We start from the raw sequence: 21,189 nt of genomic DNA, 5'->3' as shown, positions 1-21,189 counted from the left end.
GGGGTCCCTTTACCTTTACCTTTAACAACAACAACAACAATAACAACTGAAACTGTGAGAATGATCAGTAACATACCAGAGAGTAAATTCTATTGAACTCAGTGGGACTTACTTCTGAGTAAAAATGTTTAGCATTGCAGTGTAAGGCTGCCCAGTCTTCACTCAGTTACCTGGGAGTAGGCTCCATTGAATACAGTGGGATTTACTTCTGAATAGAGATATAAAGGCTTGCAGTGTAAAGCTCAATTTATAGTAGAGGAATCCACACTCCTTGAGTTTCGTAAGAAATGACTGACTACTGAAGCACTGCAATTAAATAATTTAAAGTGGGTTGGCAACATTTTTCTTCAAATTATAGGAAGGGCTTCGTATGCCAGCCTCACCATTTCCTTCATTTGGTGCAGGTATTTTACTGTCAGTATAAACAGGACTCCGTCTTTGCACCAACACACACACACACACACACACACACACCACTTTTAATTGTTCTCTGAGACATGGAGGGGAGGAAAAGGGGAAACCAGAACATCCCAGGATCAAAGCAGAAACCGGGGTGGCTTCTGTAATTCTGGGACTGTCTCTGGAATATTGGAACTCTTGGAGGGCATACACCCCAATGGAATGGCTCCAAGCTGTTGATGGCCTTTTTCTGGTTGGAATGAGCCCTTGCCTCTTGCTTGTTCAGATGAAGGATGGAGAGGTTTGTGGGATACGTGAATGTTTTGTCTGAACCTCCGATTTTTAGTGTATGAAGGCAAGACCTGTTGCTGCACCCACTTTTGCCTCTGTCACTGCCCACCACTGGCATGTGGCAGCCAGAAAATTGCCCCTGAGGAAATGTGGCCCTCAGACTGTTCTAAAGACTGCAAAGAGTGGCCCCTCTCTGGGATCTCCTTAAATGTCTTCCACTTGCTTCTACACCCTAATCAATGCAAGCACAGTGCAGAATCAGGTTGCTATTAAAGTATTCAATGGGCAGAGGGCTGAGTACCACTCATACTCAGAATCAGAGAAATGACAATGAGAGCATCACCTGAAAGAGAATGATCCAGACAAGGATCAAGTCCTCAAAGGGATCTGAGAAACAAACAGTGGTTTGGTGGGAGACAGATAATCAATGGAGCTTCGTACAATTCAAGATGATGCGCTCTGCTGGATAACTGCCCAGCCGTCGCCATGGCTTTAAGCCAAGGTGTCTTATGCTGTCAAATCCAGTCTTTGGCCTGTGGGGCTACTCGTTAGTTTCCCCACACTTCACCACCTGGCAGGATCTGTAACCAGAGGAAGGAACTCTAGCTTTGAACTCTCAATCTAGCCTCAGGGTCTGCTGAGTCAAAGCTCAGGCCAATTCACTCTCAGCAAACCACCATAGCACAGCTGCCATGGTTGATCTGGCCCTTGAGATGGTTAAGGATGTGCTCTCAAATTGTCATAATTGGGGACATAGAAAGGATCACACCTTTGGGCTCAGGGCTGGGGTGGAGGAGAAATTTGATGCAGTGTGGATGTGAAGCCAACTTGATCAAATTCACACAAAAGAATACTAGAACTGAAACATAGATATCATTCAAAATTCACACCTATCTGAATTTTGCATTGCAGTTCTCTAATGTTTACAAAGATGCATATATTAGGGGAATGTTTGCACTATGTGTGTGTGTGTGTGGTGCAAATATTCCCCTAATATATCTCATACTCCCTAAAAAAAAAAAATCCTCATGAACATTCTTCAGCATATTAGTGCAAGGTTCTCCTGTTAAACTTCTTTCAATATGCAATTTTGACTAATGCACACATTTTTGCATGTTTGTATGTTTAATAGGAGAACTTTGCACTAATATGCTGAAGAATGTTCATGAGGATTTTTTTTAAAAAAATAGGAAGTATCAGAGTGAGAGAAGAAATACCCCCTCCCCACCAGCCCTAGAACCTCACTTTCCCAGAATCCCCCTCTGCATCAAGAACCAAGCTGCCTACCGCCTCCCTGGACTGAGTAGGTATATTGTCATCCTTTAAGGATTCCCTCACAGTGTTGGAGCCAACAGATGTTGAAGCAGAAAGAGGCTGCTCCCATTGGAATCAGAAGCCATCACCCAGACTTGTCCAAAGTCCTATTTAGATCGAAGTCTGGGATTGTCTGTTGCTAAAGCAACATTTGAATATGCTGGTGTGAGTCTCCCACCTGAGAAATTGATTTTGCCTTGCCTCAACTTGGCTTTGCCTGAGATGGAACTTCCCTTCCCTGAGCCTGCCTTGCCTTTACTTGACATACTGAAACCTGAATCCTTGCCTAGAGCTCTTGCTGGATCTCCATTAATGGAGACCACCACTTGAGTCACACCAACCAAAACAGAAGAAAGTATCCTCTTGTTAGGCAATATGGGGATATGCGTCCTTCTCCTTGCCCCCAATACAGTAGGATTCTTCAGGGTTCACCATGACGAATCAAGAGGTCAGTTTTGCAGTCTATGGGTGAGGCTATCAAGTAAGAGCTGCTGTTTCTGATCAATCCTCATAAAGACCATAATAGGGGCAAATGGAAGAAGATGCTAAGAAAGCCAGAAATGGCTTCCACTATAACCTACGTTATTCCTCTGACTATCTAGTATGGCTGAAACTATCACAATTAATTATGTAAAGTAATTAATGTCAATGTATTTCAATGGGAGGGAAACACCAGATACAATGCAGAAATTGTTTATGCAACACTTGCTGTTGAACTGGTATAATAGTGCTTTGACTGTATGGTGCGGACGTTGCTTCTATTCGCATAACGTTCTCCAGTATCTTCACCACTCTCTCCCTCCCATTCCATTTCCCCACTCCCAATATATCTCCTTGCATCTCAACATCAAAGCCAATGGGGCGGTTGGCCATTTTGAAACAAAATACAACCTGTCACCATCTAAATTTCAAGAGGGGCTGCACTGCCGAAAACCTCTAATAATTATCTGATAATATGACACCATTTGTCGGAACCGAGTCTATTTCACACTTGCTGTCGAATAGCTAAATGGAACAGTGCTCTGTTCCAGTTCTCTCCTTTGCCCGATTAATTAGATTTCAATTGCTCCTATGATAAATGCTCAATATGCCCATAGGATGCTAGCGAACAGTTTCCTCTCCTCTCCTTTCCCTTTTTAATTACACAAAGCATCTGTGACTCACTAGCAATGCTGTGCAACAACTGATAGCAGTTCATAGTCTACCTCTGGGTCTGATGTTTCTACAAGGGTTGGACCGTGGTTCTTTCACAATGAACTAGAAAGATTGCTTCCCAATCCTGCACTTAGGTAATGCTGTACTCTGGACTTCACAGTCTTACTGTGGGCAGGGAGGACCCTTAAGATGGTAATGTGCAGTCCATTACAATGGTACCTCAGGTTAAGAACTAAATTCGTTCCAGAGGTCCATTCTTAACCTGAAACTGTACTTAACCTGAGGTACCACTTTAGCTAATGGGGCCTCCTGCTGCTGTTGTTCTGCTGCCGCGCGATTTCTGTTCTCATCCTGAAGCAAAGTTCTTAACCCAAGGTACTATTTCTGGGTCAGCAGAGTCTGTAACCGGAAGCATCTGTAACCTGAAGCATCTGTAACCCGAGGTAGCACTGTACATTCAAATGATGTTGTGGGGACTTCACTTACTTTAAATCAGGGGTGGAGAACCTCAGGGGCTGAATGCAGTGGTGTAGCAAGCTGCTCGGGTGTCCGGTGCAGTGCACAGATCCTGCAACCGGGGGCAGAGTGAGCTGCCCATGGGGGCGGGGCGAGCCAAGGCAGGGTGCGCTGCATGGAACCTCTCCGCAGCTTCCCTCTCAGCTGTAGGGCGGCTGAGGCAGTGGGCAGATGCAAGCCCCGTGCTGCTCAAAAAAGCAGTGCAGAGCTTGTAGGTAGTCCGCTCACCGCCTCCCCCTCAAGAAAGACATGTGGCTCAGGCACGCTACAGGCCCTGCGGTGTGGCACCCAGTGCCCCCCGCTTCACCTAGCTACCAGTGGTGTTGGAAGGGGGTGCAGTGGGTGCAGGAGTTTTTTGGGGGGGAAGTGTCGTGAGCTCCAATTTTTAAATTTTATTTTAAAAACACATATTTTTGCCATTTTGTCACACACACCCTCAGTGATGACACCCAGGACAAACCACACACCCCGGACCCCACTGGCTGAAGGCAACCCTCCCAAGTCCCAGGCCTTTCTATTTGGCCCTTAGGACTCTCCCAGTGCCACACCTTCTCACTTGGCCACACCCCTCAGCAATCCTGCTTTGCACATTCCAGCCAGGCTAAAACACTAAAGGGAAGCCCCAGTGTAAGCACTATCCCAGGATCATATCTGCACACAGAAGTATCTCATGGGGTTGGGCAGAGAAACTAGGCTAGCTTTTCCAGAAAGTTTCCAGCAACCTTTGCTCACCAGGACAGAAAGGGACTCTTTAGAAGTATGGGCTTCATTCACAAGTTTTGTTTGTATGAAAATGAGACTTCATTTTGTTAAAAATAAAATAAAATACAATAGCGGAAATAAAATGTTCTTTTCAAATCTGTTTTTCTTTTAAATAAAATAAAATTAAGCACCCATTTTTTAAACAGCAGTCCTTCTATTGAAACAGCATTTACAAAATTAAACAAAAAGACTCCATTAAATTAGATAGTTTAAAAACAAATCTTCTCCCTTCTCAATTTGTTTGGCTATGGCCGAGTGAGCAGGGACTAAAATGCATTTATTTATTTATTTATAGGGGCACGGGTGGCTCTGTGGGTAAAACCTCAGCGCCTAGGACTTGCCAATCGCATGGTCGGCGGTTCGAATCCTCGCGGCAGGGTGCGCTCCCATCGTTTGGTCCCAGCACCTGCCAACCTAGCAGTTTGAAAGCACCAAAAGGTGTGGCATAAACAAGCAATTTATGGGAAGACACACAAACACCGTGCAAGCAAACTAGAATGAATGCTCATTGTTTTGTAAGAAATAAAAACAAATGAAAAACAGATGTGTTCTAACTTCTCACAAGCTTTATGCAAGCAAGTCAGGACAAATGTTCAATAAAAAGGTCCTCTAGAGGAGCCCCGGATGGTACACAATTAACCAGAGGCATCTTTTAAAATCAGATTTTAAAAGAAACAGTTAATCAAATCAGTGACTCATCTGAATATTGCAGCTCTACTCATTTTCATTTGAGACCATGTGCCATTCATGACGCAACTGCTGTCCAAGAGGTCTGCCATGCACCATCACCAGTGTCACAAAGCTTTGAAAGGAAGACTTGTGGAAAGGTGCTAAATCAGGGTCTGGAGGCAAACAACCATTTCACAACACTCGTATTCAATTCAGGCTGACACCGTGGATTGAAAACGAGCCCCCCAATCACTTAAACTGTCAGCCCTCAGAATTATGACTTCTCTTGGGAGCCTGATATTTGGGGGGTTATAAACACATTATAAAAATAGGATATTTCCTTCCCTTCTGCTCCAATTGTTCTTGGCATTCTGATTTTACAAAATGACATGGCATGCTAACCTAGGCAGTTTTCTTTCATTTATACAGCATTAATTTAATTATCTCGGGTGCTTATTTTACATGTGTAAATATTTGAATACTCTTGTTCAAATCCATTGGAGTCGTTAGAAATCCCCAACTTGCTTTCTGCTTTTCCCACAGAAGGCAGTTCCGAATGAAAAAGAAAACTTATTTACAATCCTAAAAAGCTTTTGCTGTTGCCCCGACCCTTCTGGGAATTAGAAACTCAGTATACCATGTTTCGACAGAGAGTCATAAACTCATGGCCTTGTTCAGCTCACGTTTCTGGTTGTTCTGATTTTAAGAACATAAGAAAAGTCCCACCTGGGTCAGGTCAAAGGTCCATCTATTCCAGCACCCTGTTTTCAAGCATGACTGGAGTGCAGCAATGATTCAACTTGTTATCATAGGGATAACCTCCTCTGATTGTGGAGGAAGAACATGGTCCTCATTTTTACCAGCCACTGAAAGCCATCTCCTCCATGAATTTGCTTAGGTAAAGGTAAAGGGACACCTGACCATTAGGTCCAGTTGTGGCCGACTCTGGGGTTGCGGCGCTCATCTCACTTTATTGGCCAAGGGAACCGGCGTACAGCTTCCGGGTCATGTGGCCAGCATGACTAAGCCGCTTCTGGCGAACCAGAGCAGCGCACGGAAACGCCGTTTACCTTCCTGCCAGAGCGGTACCTATTTATCTACTTGCACTTTGACGTGCTTTCAAACTGCTAGGTTGGCAGGAGCAGGGACTGAGCAACGGGAGCTCACCCCGTCGCGGGGATTCGAACCGCGACCTTCTGATCGGCAAGTTCTAGGCTCTGTGGTTTAACCCACAGCACCACCCATGAATTTGCTTAATCCTCCTTTAATTTTATATTTTCAATTTTATTAAGTACAAATTAGAAAACATACATATTTACAACAAAAGAAAATACAAAAGAAAAAGGAAATACCCCTTTAAAGCCACCCAAGTTGAGGGCCACCCCTCCATCATGCAGGAGTGAATTCTGTAGTTTAATGATACGCTGTGTACACCTCCTTTATCTGTCTTGAACCTTCCAACACTCAGCTTCATTGAATGGCTCTGAGTTGTAGCATTATATGAGAAAGGAAAGAGAAACCTCTCCCTACTAGGGATGTAAGAAGACACTGTTTTCTCTTCCACTCCGTATTTGTCACCAGCAGAACAGTTTCCATTCCGCTGCAGTTTGTTTCCCACCCAAAGCTATGTTTATCCATCTCACTGTCTGCTGCGGCACAATTCTGTGACTCATGTTATTTGTGAAAGCAATCACAATAAACGGCCTTGTTATTCCATCCCATTCAATTCAATTCAAATGAAACACAATGCAAACGGGGAGCAAACAACCACATGATCATTTGCAGGCTGAAAGCAACAACAGCGAATGCCAACAGTATTCGCTGAGTTGATTTCCATTCTGGTACATGGGGTGAATAAGGGAACACCTGCAATTTAAGAATATAAGAGCACAAGCAGAGCCTGCTGGATGAGGCCAAGATCTCATCTAGTCCAGCATCCAGTGGGCTAATAGGTGCCTGTGGAAAACCCACAAGCAGGATTTGAGCATGAGAACACTCTGTCAGGTGTGCATGTAGGAGCCAGGCCCTGTGACCAACAGGACTCTGCAGGACTGGGGCCTTCCTAAGTTTGTTCTGAAGAGGCAAGGCATGGCTGCACAGGTGAGGCCGACTGGTAACTCACAGCACCTGGTGGCAAGAGCCAGGAAGGGATATAAGGTCAGCATTTTCCCTTCAGCTCTTTGCCATAGCAACACGTCCCCTGCCTTGCTGTGTTTGACTTCTTGATCCTTGAACCTCGGCTTCTTGACTCCCTGCTTCTTGATCCTCGAACCCTTGGCTTCTTGACTCCTGGCTCTCTGACCCTCGGACTCTTGGCTTTCTGACTCCTGGCTTCTGGACTCCCGTTCCTGCTCCCACCCCACCATCTTGCCCCTGGTCCTGACGTTCCCAGCCAGGACTTTGATCACCCATGAACCAGACCGTGACACACTCTGCCCTCCAGTGGTTTCTAGCAGCTGGTATTCAGAAGTTCTGCTGCCTCCATCGTGACCAGTAGCCATCAATAGCCCTCTTTTCTGTGCATTTGTATAATCCTCTTTTAAAGTCATCCAAGTTGGTGGCCATCCCTGCCTCCTGTTTAACCATTTGCTATGTGAATAGGGACGCGGGTGGCACTGTGGGTAAAACCTCAGTGCCTAGGACCTGCCGATCGAAAGGTCGGCGGTTCGAATCCCCGCGGCGGGGTGAGCTCCCGTCGCTCGGTCCCAGCTCCTGCCCACCTAGCAGTTCGAAAGCACCCCTAAGTACAAGTAGATAAATAGGTACCGCTTTATAGCGGGAGGTAAACGGTGTTTCCGTGTGCTTTGCTGGTGCTGGCTCGCCAGAGCAGCTTCATCACGCTGGCCATGTGACCTGGAAGTGTCTCTGGACAGCGCTGGCTCCCAGCCTCTTGAGCGAGATGAGCGCACAACCCTAGAGTCGGACATGACTGCCCCGTACGGGCAGGGGTAAAGGTAAAGGTACCCCTGCCCGTACGGGCCAGTCATGTCCGAATCTGGGGTTGCACGCCCATCTCGCTTAAGAGGCCAGGGCCCAGAGCTGTCCGCAGACACTTCCGGGTCACGTGGCCAGCGTGACAAGCTGCATCTGGTGAGCCAGCGCAGCACACAGAAAGGGGTACCTTTACCTTTATGTGAATAAGTCGTTTCTTTTCTTTCCTCTCCCACTTCTGTTTTTGCTTGAATTCTCTGACAGCCCTAGTCTCCATGCACTTTCTCGACACCATAATTTCACACACCTCTATCATTCCCCCTCTTACTTGCCTTTTCTCCAAACCCAAAATTCCCCAAACACGGCTGGGGTCACACAGCCTCTGCCTATCGCTGAAGAGCTTGGATCGAGCCCCGTCGACTCCTTTGCTGCCAAAGAGAGACCTCATAATTGCTCTCATTCTGCTGATTCAGGAATGTAAGAACTTTCCCTGCCAGTTCAGCGTGTGCACCAGAAGGTTTGGGAGGCAGGTTGTGACATTTAAAAGGTGAAGAAACATCCTTGCTGAAGTCTGCTGAAATGGAAGTGTTAAAGGGGGGGTTGCTGTGGAGTTCTTATTCTTTCCCTCCCCACTGAAAAGAAGAAGAAAACCACCGTGAATTAATTGCATCATTCCTAAGAACATCCGGTGACCAGACAACCACAGTGTGGAGAGAATATGGCCATTAAGGCATCAAGCTTGGAAGTATTAATTAAACTCAGCATCTTATTTATCCAGCAGCAGCCAGCTCCCTTATAAAGCCCAGGAGAGGCTCAGAGAACAGACAATGAATGACACTCTGAGTCCTAAGGGAAAATGACTTATGCTACTTGGCAAGCCTCTTCCTGATGTCGAGCTCAGTGCCGAGAGCATTAAATGAGCATCGTTTACATGCCCGGGAAGGAAGGGCAGGCACACTACCTAAGGGTGGGAAGTGGGTTAAGAAGGGTAAGCAAAGCATAAATGTTGGCTGAAAATAAATCCATCTGTTATTCTCAAATATGAGGCATTGACGTCGCCTTTAGGATGCATTCGATTTCTCTCTCTCTCCTGGAAAAATGTTCTTAGTTGGACACTTCTTAGTTGGAGGGATGGGGGAGAAATTTGATCCAATTCACATTTAAAGGCAAGCCCAGCTAATTTGCCCTTTCTCAAATGCTTTGTGAAATGAAGCACACCCATCCCCTGGAATCCACACTTCTCTGAATTTCACAACACAGCTCTCCAGCCAAGTAAAGTGTACCTAAATGCATATATACTAGTGCATAGTATGCATAAAATGTTTGGTTCATAGAATCGTAGAGTTGGTTTCCTCCATTCCCAGGATCTATGCTGATCAGTGCCGGATTTATGTATAAGCTAAGCAAGCTATAGTTTAGGGCCCCACTCTCTTGGGGGCCCCCAAAAAAATTAAAAGAAAAAAACCTGGATGTACATTTCCAAAATATAAGATAAAAAAACAAATAAAATAAAGCCTACATACAGCAACAGTGTTTTGTTTTATTTTGTTTTGTTTTGTTGTTTTGTGTTGTGTTGTGCATGCTTCTGTTTGTTATGTGCAAATGGCTTTAGATACCTGTTAGGTCCATAAATTACCATATAGCATATATTCAACAAAAAACAGCAGCAATTTGTTGTTGGCAAAGGACAGTTGGACATATAAAGGGCCCCATTACCTTCAGTAGCTTAGAGCCTCATCAAACCTAAATCCAGCCCTGATGCTGATTAACAATGGTCTGCTCATTCAGAATGAATGCATATTATTACAAGAGTTAACTTAAAGGAGTGCTAAAGCACTAAAGGACAGAATTGTGCAGAGATTCTCCAGAGGACAACTAAGTCCATTAAATGTGCTCTGATTTTTCTCCATTCCATGGGTAGGGAGAGCTCATCTGCTCATGCCAACTGGGTCAACTCCAGTAGATTTGACTCTGCTTGTCAAAGTTCTTCCGTGAGATGCGTTGGAAGAGCAAACAGGAATAATAAAACACAGGAGCCCAAATCGAAACACACACATGATACAAGTGTTAAAATGACATGAGCAAAGTAATTGGTTGTATATGCAAATGATCTTGCTGGTGGCGGTGGGAAATGCCAAGAGCTCCTTCTAATTAAGGAAGGCTTTTAACAGTAATTTAGTTAGCAAAGTGTGGCTGGAATTGTTAAGAGGCGTTCAGAGTGAAATGCTGGTCAGGTTAGTGATGGCAGAGGAGGTATTTTTTGTGAGAGGTGTCTTGAATATTAAAACTTGCTTGCATTTAGAAATCAGTTTTAAGAAGGATCTTAGAAATATACAAAGGCTGTGATTCCAGCCCCTTTAAACAATTTTTTTTTTTGGGGGGGTGGGGTTAGGGGAGTTGAATGAACACATCCTTCCCCTTGATTCTACCAGCTCAGCCAGCCTCCTGCTGACCAGAAAACATTGGTGGTATTCCTGCCCATGAAGCCTTTCAGAAAACCCTGAAACTGGACATTCCAAGGGTGAGGGTGGGGCTGGAGTTTGGGTTGGGCCCATTGAATACTTGTACATTTTCTGGGACTCAATTGGGGTGGGGAATCTGCAATGCAAACACCATAGTCTGCAATCCAGCAATGTGCCTGCTTATATTTTGCCCTTGGTACACTAGGTGTACTTCTTATCAAGGAAGAACTATTTTGCGATTATATCCCGGGCAGTTTGTCATTCCAGGAAAAGACAAGGCTGTGCTATTTCTAGAAATGGGGATGGGCAGGTGAGAGCAAGCGGCAAACAACAAAAGATAATGTTTCTGGGTCAGTAGATGGTAGGGAACATTAATCATCTTGCATGTGGGAAAAGACTGTGTGGGACCAAAATAAACAGAGAGATCTTGACCAGTTCAACGGAGATAAACTGAGATGCGCCCGTGTTAATGGTGTCTGGAAGCAGCCCAGTCTGTTACAGAGTCACTCTGCATTGCTCCAAATCAATTCATTATTTGGGTATGAATCTGATCTATGAGATAGGAAGCTCTGTTTTGCCATCGCTGACCATAATGGAGTACACTGACAAAGTAATTCACCATGATTAAGAATTTGAGCTGTCGGTCAACAGGAAAGATCCTGCACTTCTCCATCCCCTCCCCTCTCCTCCCCTGTACATAGAATTGTAGAATAGTAGAGTTGGAATAGATACTAAAGGCCATCTAGTCCAGCCCCCTGCAATGAAGGAATCACAGCTAAAGAATCCCTGACAGGTGGCCATCCAACCTCTGTTTAAAAAGCTTTCAGCATCTTCCAAGGTAGTCCGTTCCACTGCTGAACAACTCTTACAGCCCTCACTCCTGCTGAGCTGTGGATGTTCCTCTGAGCAGCTTTATTTCATTGCTTAGGAAATAAGAGGGAGGTTGTGTGTTCACCGTTTTGAGAAAATGGAGGTGACAGTGCAAGTCAGAAGCTCAGAGAGTCCATGATGGTCATGCTAATGGTGCAATTTGGGAGCATAGTTAATGGTGCAACTTGGGAGTATGAGAGTCTGCCCTGAAACTCCCTAACCCCACTCTGTTTGGGGTCCACACAGACCAGTGCACACCCTTAGGATCTCATCACCCTTTTCCATAGTGCTGCAGAATGAAGCCAGGTTGGAGGCATCGTGGGATGGGCAAATTGTCAATTTTGGTTTTTCTTAGTTTATTGTTTTCCAAGTTTTGTTTGCCACATCCCCCTTAAAAAAAAAAAGAACAAATCCTGGTTAAAAAACAGCAGCATTTTTGTGTTAATTTCTCCTAATATGCAGTTTGTTGTATGCAATTTTTCTTCATATACACATTTTTGCAAAGTGACCCCCCCCCCTTATATAATGCTTTTCTTTCCGGTTTTTTCAGTCATATATGCAGTTTATACATGCTACTGGGCAGGAGAATTGCATTGCAAAATTCAAAGAAGTACATATTTCAAAGGATGGCTATCTTTCGATCCATGTGTTATTTCAGAAAGTGCAAATTAGGAAGCATCAATTATAAATGCAAACTGGATCAAATTACCCCTCACACCCCAAGTCTCAGATCTATGGGTCCCAATCTCAAAGCTGATTCATCTTCGTATTGGGATAGTTTTCCAGGGCAAACATAATTCCCGTTTCCGAAGGAGAGAGAGAGCTGCAAAACCTTTTTAAACATGCTAAACACTCACCTTTCGCCGGGTCCTTTTAATCCATCTGTGCCATATTTACAAGCCTGCATCATATTTTAGCAGATGCTGGATAAAGCAAGGAAGCCTGACTGCATACATTAGGAAGTTTATGAATGCCTAGCCTAGTAGCTCCTAGGCAATTGTTAAATACTAATGTAGGCTTTCCCTCCTAGACCTTTCCTTCCACAGATTCAACTTCAAGTGGTGTTTCTGCTCCTTTGATCCCTTTAATCTGTGTTTTGCTGCTTTGTAACACGATTCACTTAGAAATACCATCGCCATGCCAGTCCCATTATTATCAAGCAAAGCCAAGAAGGGATCTGAGTGTGTTTATTATTTATGCAATGGCTACCTTGTTGAAGCGGATAAAGCAAAATGCAGTAGGACAAATCTCTAGAGATGTGGCACCAAGTTACAACTGTCAACATTCAAGACAACAGAAATATGGGGAAACAGGTTGTATTCATTAAAATATAACAACCTGCAAATCAACCTAATTCAACCAACGTAACCAAGTCAAGGATGTGTCTGCTGGGATAGCTCAGCAGGTAGTACATGAGATTCTTAATCTCAAGGTCGTGAGTTCAAGTCCCATGTTGGGCAAAAGATTCCTGCATCACAGGGGGTTGGACTAAATGACCCTCATGGTCCCTTTCCACTCTACAATTCTATGACTCTATGTCTGACCAGGCCAGTTGTAATAAATGGGGCATAGCCGACCCCACTCATCACCTGAGCAAGTTTACTGCTGCCACAAACTGTGCCCCCATAAAAGGGGGAATGGCACTGTAATCACTCACAGATTATCACAATTTTGCTTTTGATGTACAACCCAGTGTTTTAGTACGCTTCTTAAGAACTGCTGAAAGAACTATTTTAGCTGTTGATAACTGGGCAAGCTCCTGCTTCGGCCTTTAGGAACTCAAGTAAAGAACAAAAATAAAAGTTTACTTAAAGAAAAAAATCAAAGGCCTTTGATAGTGGTGTCGTATTCCAAGACTAAACAAATTTCCTTTCCTGGTGACAAATCTTTAATGATAGGGGTAAAAGGTCTACAGGTGATGGATCAAGTAATTTATTCATTTGGACAGTGGGGTTTGGTTATCAGATGTAGGGATGGGAAAATTCCTTTGAGTGCAGTTAAGAATTTCAATTGACGACTGGAACTCCAGGATATTGGGGAAATAGTTTGATTTCCTCCTTCATCCAAGCTCAGTTCTGCAATTTGGAAGCCCGTTATGCTCTTGATTAAATCTTAGGAAGTACAATGAGGCACAAATGCCTTTCTTAAGCCTCCTACCCATGGGCCCCTTGTGTTATACCCTGCTGTCTCCTTCCCTCAAACTTTTCTGGTTGCAGTAGCAGTGAGGACTATCTCCTCCATTAAGTCAGGGACCCTAACATAGCAGCATCCCAGCTACCAGGAGCCCTGGGACTCAGGTGCCCTGGAAAACTACACAACCCAGTGTTCCTTGTTGAGTTCTGCATACCCAGGAGGTCATCTTACTTTCCAAGTTGAAGAATGATTTCATGGGGCCATAACATTCAATATACAATGCACTCAAGATGCAGAAGCCCATATCTGAATCACTAGAGTTGCAAACAACTGTGTTTTACCCACTGAAATTAGTGAACCTAAATTAGTCATGTCCATTAATTTAAATAGGTCTACTCTAAACATGGGATATAAACTAAACTCATGGGATATAACTCTAAACATGGGATATAAACAGTGTGCTGTGTTTTTCACACTGGAGTCCACACTGAAGGGCTGTAGCTCAGCAAGAGAGCATCTGCTTTGCAATCAGAATGTCCTGGGTTCAATCTCTAGCATTTCCAGGTAAGGCTGGAGAGCCACTGTCGGTCAATATAGACAATACTGAGCTAGACTGAACAGTGTTGTGACACAGTCTAAGGCCATGTGTTCCGACTATAGGGCAATTTAAAAGCTATGCATTTCATGTGAAGGAGAATAATCCGCAGGGTGTCTCCTCTTCCTCCTCTACAGTGTTCCTTTCTTTTTCCAAAGCAGGAAGGCAAAATGTGTGAGATCTGTCTGGCGCTAAGTACCTGAGAGAGGAAATAACGCTTTTAATAACAAGTGAAAGAGTGATCCCTTATGATGCTGGAAATGTCCACTTACAGTGAAAAATGTGTATTACTAAAAAGGTTTCATGTTGTTCCAGTCCAAGCGTGATGCCCAAGAAGAGAACGTGCTCTTGAACCAGGAACTGCAAGATGGTGTGACTTTGCCACATTAGGAATGTCCCCAACAATGCTACATAAAATGAACTGTGGGAAATTCAGATGGCAGCTCACAACTACCCATTGCTGATTGGTGTGTTGCCTCTGCCTCTTGCTACCACCAGCCAATCAGCCCACTGGAGTCAACTGGTGTAGAAGAGGACCCAAGCAGGAGTGGCCATTCTTTGTGGGCCACTGGTCCTATTGAGATTTTTATTTTAAGTCATGTGTGTCAGTCACAAAATGGCTACCATGGGGGCATGGCACAGCGCAAGATGGCTTCAAGAGCAGAAAAAGAGCCAGGACCACAAAATGGTGTGAGAGTGCTGCTTCCCACATCAAACACCCCATAAGGGGGAAAGGAAAGTGACCCACCATCATGTTTACTCACAGAGAGAAGCTCATTGCACCTCTTCTGTATTCAGAACAGATGGGAGGGTGTGTGTCCAGTTCTAGCATCCAATGAAATGAGTCCATGTTTACTGGGAGGTGTTGCGTGTAGGAGAGGCGAAGCATCTGAGCAGGAAATTCAAACTGTCTCTTGTCCATTGCAGATTTTTGAGGCAATGCTTACAGAGACCTTTTGCAGTCCTATAGAAGAAACTAAGCAAGCACAGCGGTGCCCAGGGACACCATTCTAGCAACCCTCGCAAACAGAGGCGTGCTGTCAAGAGCTCACTCAAACCAGGAACCAGCTCTGTTCTGGATTCATCCCAACTTTTACGCCTTTACCATTCTGGAGCTTAAGCTCCAGCCAGTCCTCGGAGTCTTTAATGGAATGTGGATCGAGTACTAAATGAAAGCGACAAACTCTGCTGAACAGCGGCACATGCAAGATCCCTTTCACTGATTTCCCAGGGAGTCGAACTGATAAATCATGTCTGACAAGAGCCATTTTAGCATCCAGACAAGATCTACTGAACTTACAAAAAAGTCTCCTCCCGCCCTCAGCCGCCTGTGGTACATTACACTGAACTTAGCCAAGGACAAATGCCTGTGGTCCACACATGCTGAATTAGGCCCTGGGCTTGCGGGGGGGGGGAGCTTACATATATTTAATTTTCTAAACTCATTACTTCCTCCCCTTCCTCCTGTGCCATGCAGCATAAGAAAGAATCAGTCCCCTACATTGTCCTGCAGTTATCTAACCAAATGTACTATGAGCCTCTCCATTTGCTCCATGCCATGGATACATCTTTCAACTTGAGCTGTAATGCGCACAAACAAACAAAGCAGTGCGCTCTGTGTTTCAAATTAACAATTACCCATTTCCACGGCAGGCTCTTCACATTGTATTCCGTGCTAGCCTCGCAGATCCGTATTTTATGAAATGTAAATTAATTATATTTTACATTAAACGGCTTGCGGAAAGTGGTTAAATACAAACTCAGGACTAATTAATCAGCACTGGTAGATTACAGAGGCTGAGTAATTCATGTAGGCAATCAACGAGATGTACAATTGCTGTCTGAGGGGGGCTTACAGTGCCTGCTGGGAGTTCAGACTTCTGCATATCAGGCTGAGGAGGCCTCTTTAGCACAGGTGGTGAGAGCCAAACCCAGGTCTCCAGGCCTACCTGCCCCTTGGAACTAAGTCCAGGCCATGCCCCTCACTGGCTCTGCTTCAGCACCCTAAATATTGCTGCATGGCTTGAATGTGTCCATCAGTCCTGACAATGTCTCTTGCTCCCCTGGACGGAGGGGAGCGAGGGACCTGTGATTGAGCATAGAAAATGGTCTGCTGCAGAAAGGTGAAATTTATATATGTTGCACCACCCACATTTAGAGCTCAAAGGAATCAAAGCAGCAAGCTAGTCCAATCCTCCCTGCCCACTGCAGGAATCTTGCAACTGGAGCAGATGGCTGTCCACCAGGCTCTTCTTATCTCCTGCAAATAGGGATGATTGAATCTGTCAATTTCAGTTTCTCTCCATTTCACTCTTTCCCCAGTCTTCAGGTCAGTTCTCCTGAAGCTTTCACAAGCAATAACAATAATAAAGTCCTCGTAATAATAAAGCATTTGATTGTGAACTTCTAATATGCACATCTTTGTGTCCAGTTTCACCTAAAAGACACATTTTTGCAAAGTGGAAATTCCATTACATGATGCATTTTTGTATGGCATGTTGACTAATATATGCATTTATAGGCACACTATACACCAGTTTTATGCATTTTTGTACACATTACTTGGCTGGAGACCCGCTCTGCAAAATTTGGATTTTGAAGGATGGCTGTGTTTCAATTTGCATAGTATTTCAGAGAACTGGGTAAATCCACCTTTTAATAGGAATGGAACTGAACTACTCCTTCATCTCTACCTGCAAAGGAGGGCCAGGAGTAGCCAGGGTGGTGCTACAGAGCTCCTTTCCAACACTGGCACTGCGATGTGGGGATGGGGAAGGACGGTGCAGAGGCCAGATTACACTGGCAACTTACCAAATTGGCTCTGCTAGTGTGCCCATGCAGCCCCTGACCTCTGCCATCCTGTTCCACTTCAAACAGGTAAGCAACAGGGACACCGGTGTTGGGAGAACAGCTCCACAACATCACACTGGCCACTCCTGAGGAGGACCCAGCTGAATCCCATTGTCAAACCACTCTTGATGTTTAGCCCCAAACCTGTTTCCTTTCCATTTCTCATCATAAGTTCCAGGACTGCCCTCTGGAGCAACAGAGAAAGACTTTGATACTTCTCAATAAATCCAGTCCATGCATCCAGCTGGAGAGGCAGTGTTGTGCAGTGATCAGACCTGGACCCGGGACACCAGGGTTCAAATCCCCACACAGCCATGAAACTCACTGAGTGACCTTGGATTAGTTACCAACTCTCAGCCTACTTCACAGGGCTATTGTGAGAATAATCTGGATTTTGGGGTAAGCCGTGCATGACCCTTAAATGCCTTTGGATGATAGTGGGGATACAAATGCAATAATAAATAAAGTAGATGAATAACAATTATCCAGTGCAAGAAACTGAATTAGTCTGCTGTTAGAACCACTTGCATAGACTATTGCTTGTGTTGCAATGTGTACAGCCATTGGGTTATCCTATCTTCCCAAAACCAGTTTTAACAACATGGATGCTCATTTCAGAAACTTTTGGGGAACATTGTCCAATGTGAAGATCATCCACTGGACTCCTCCCAGATTTGGTCCATGAAGAGCATCATTGATATCACACCCTAACCAACAGCGGCCAAAGGAATTGACTTCCCCGTGCAGCTGCTACCTAGCTAAGAGCAAAACAATACTATTGACATGCAGAGGAGCATCATGGCATTGGAAAATAAAGTGTCCTGTACCAACAGCCATTTCTTATTCCTCTCATTTAGGGAGCTTGACAGCCACCGGGTGATGATTCCACTGATATCGAGCAGCAATCATTAGGAACTGAGGGGGAAATTACTAAAGGCATCATTCTGAGGGCTGCTTCAGGTGTAATGAGTTTTCGGCTCAAGAAAATCCTTCCACATGGAAACGGGCAAGTCCCTGTGTGCTGTACTGAGCTGGGGTGGGGAGCCTTTTACAGCCCATGGGCAACATTCCCTTCTGGGGAACCTTCAGGGGGCCACATGCCCATAGTAGGCAGGGCCAGATGCAAAAGTGGGTGGAGCCAGTAATGTAAATTTTACCTTTGTGCAACAGGCTCATTTCTAGACACACCTCCCAAAGAAGCAAGAGGCCAAGGGGTTTTTTCCAGCCAGGCAAAAACTATTGAGTGCAAAGCAGGGCGAATAAGAGAAGGACCCACCTTTCCAGTCAAGACCCACTCATGGCCAGAACCAGCACTGGATGAGACGTCTCCAAAGGAGGACCGCCCTATTGCCAGCCCAGTGTGAAGAAGGACAAAGTAGAGACAACGCACCCTGCCAAATTACCCACCTCCACAACCCTGGAAGATCCAAGAAGTCTGTAGACCAGGTGTAGGGAAATGTTTGCCCCTCCAGATGTTGCTGAACTAGAACTCTCATCATCCCTGGCCATTGTCATGCTTGCTGGAGCTGATGGGAGGTGCAGTTCAGTAACACCTGGAGTTTCCCACAACTGCTGTAGACTCAGGAGGCCTGTGGCTCCCTGACTGGTCACAAATCCTAACTCCAGATCTTTATAATCATCTCTGTGATGCCAGGATCAGAAATGGCAGTGACTCTAAACCCAGATCAGAAGTTGCTGTGTTGCTGTGTACATACGGCAGAATGTGACCACACATCTCTAAGCTGCTGACCCATTCAGCATAGTATTCCCCAGGCTGCAGCCCTGCTGAAGCAACCAGAAAGGGATGAAGTAACAAAACCAACTATTAAGCTCTTCACATGCAGCCTGGCAGTCGCTAGTCCAGCACCACATTCTGATCATCCCCTAATTGTATGTGCTAGTTTTGACTCCTTGGATGGACAACTCCACTGAGGCTTCAGCACTCTTCCCGCTGGACAGCTCCTCATCCTTGCTCCGAATCTGAGAAATCCAAGCCTCAGCAGTGGTGGCAAGAATGAGACACCAAAGGGTCACTTTCATAGGTTTAAAAGCAACTTTTGAAGCAACCCACTGGGGAAATTGAAAAGCCAGCCTTTGTCTTTATCGCAGGTTTCCTGCAATGCATTAGAGAGGTGGCCATTTCACGTAAGGTGAGTCAGGGCTTGAGGACATGGGAAATTAGATGTGCTCAGTCATTAACTCAGCAGTGTGAGGCCAGCAGGCAAAACACAAATCCTAATGCTGCCTTCCTGTCACAGAACGGGGGACGTGGGAGTGTGGAGGCATATTTCACTAATCAGGCAGGTAGGTTGAAATGTTTCCTGGTAGGCAGTGCTGCTCTCATATTTCAGCTTCTTTTGTTTATTTATTTTGAGGCTGTCCATTTCAGCCGGAGACAGATTTGTGGTGGCGACCCCAAAAGAAAAGGGGAAGGGAATGTTTGTTGAGGTTTACTTGCAAAGATGCAATCAGAGATACAGGGCACAGCTTTTCATTCATTTCATCAGTTGGATGGGAAAGCCATGTTTATTTGGAGTTCTTTGTATGCCATGGATGCCGTACAAAGTGTATATCGAATGGAAGTGTGTGCATAGCATTTGTAAGCATATAAGAGCCCTCCTGGATCAGGGCAAAGGCCCTGCTGGTTCAGCAACCAGTCTCACAGATGCCAATGGGAGGCCTTCAATCAGGACCTGAGTGCAATAACATTTGCCCCACTTGGCAGTCAGAGGCATATATACCCCTTTAGACCAGAGGTGGGGAAACTCAGACCCAGGAGCCGAAGGTCCCCCTCCTGCCCGTCCTCTCCATCTGGCCCTGAAGGTTTTCCCAGACCCCACCCCCTACTGGCCCTCTTTGCCCCACAAATGTTTTGCTTTGCTTGGGTGTGTTCTTGAACTCTGCTCATGCCTAGATAGAGGGGTGGTGCATAGAACCCAGCTTACTGTACAAAAGTAAAATTGGCATGGGTTGCTCTGCCCCTTTTTGCCTCAGGCTCCAACCACCACTGGCATGGGACCCTCAAATATTTGCCAAAAAGAGAATGCGGTCCCCAAGCAGAAAACTTGAATGACTGACTTCTGGTTGAAGCTACTTAGGAATCTGTAATGCAGGGTACAACTGCCCCAGCCGATGATCTCAGTAATTGAGCTGGGGGAATAAGGGCTCAGCCAGTCCTCCAGGTATCACGGGCCCAAATGGTTCAGGTCTTTGTATATTAACATACACCCGTGTGCCAATTCTGTGACAGTCAATTAATAGTACTTATTTAATAACAGCGATAATGGTCATGATGATGATGGGAAGGAGAAGAACAAAAATGAAGACCAAAACATAATGTTTGAAAAACATCCCTTTGGTGTTATACATCTATCTGGAAGAGGTTTAGATTGTATCTTTATTGTCTTGCTCTTGCAGCCTTGTGCTTTCAAGCAGATAAGTAGGGAGATAAGGAACAAGGAGGCAGAAGGAAGGAAAAGCAGGAAGAGGGAATGCTGATAAGTTTTGTGTGTTTACAGAACAAGGGGTCCAAGTCCCATGTTACAGCAGTTGTTCTTTGGGGACAATGTGGCAGTAATCAAGGCACTCCAGAAAGGCACCCCTATGCCATTAGCTGTGTACAAGACAGTCCCTCAAATATATCTCACTCATTCTGAAAATGCTAGTTCTGCTACCTAGTTCTGGCATATGAGACACAGCAATATCTCCCAGGCCATTAAACTAGTTGTGGAAGTTGCTCCAGATATGCACAACTGTCTGAGATGTTCTGAGAACTCAGGACCATCAAAACCTGCAATGGGGTTCAGGGAGGGGTTCTACCTGAAGCACGCAGCAGTGAAAGTTCTTGGCGTAGCATTTGCAAAACACAAGTGGAAAACTTAACAAAAAATAGCAGTCCTTGCAGCTGTTACGTGCAGGAAATCAAAGGAAAGCTGAAAACATCACAAGGATTGCAATTCACGAGAAGCTCAAGAAAAACTTTGCATTTTTCCTAGGCTTCCCCTGAGGTTCTGCAAGCGCTGTCCAATCATTTCCAAAACCCAACCCAATGCATTATAGACAATTACTTTGGTGGATAGTATCTTTTGGTAGCACATGATACAAACAAGCTATATTGCTGACAAGTTATGGGAGTGTGCACTTGTGGAAGGAAAGACTATTACTCTGGTGTGACATGACATTCTTATCAGCTCTGAACATTAAAGAAATATTTACAGGCACATAGTAAAACAAATTCTGCAG

At 45.0% G+C, this 21,189-nt stretch overlaps 1 protein-coding gene across 1 annotated transcript in view; it reads right to left on the bottom strand.

Moving 5' to 3' along the window:
• SHISA9 (shisa family member 9) overlaps window positions 1-21,189 on the bottom strand; it is a 261,988-nt gene that overhangs the window by 222,360 nt on the left and 18,439 nt on the right. The window lies entirely within an intron of this gene.

This window comes from Podarcis melisellensis, assembly GCF_964234715.1.
Source record: "Podarcis melisellensis genome assembly, chromosome: 14".
NCBI lineage: Eukaryota > Metazoa > Chordata > Lepidosauria > Squamata > Lacertidae > Podarcis > Podarcis melisellensis.
Note: the sequence above shows the minus strand (reverse complement) of the source record. Positions and strands in the feature narration are given on the sequence as shown.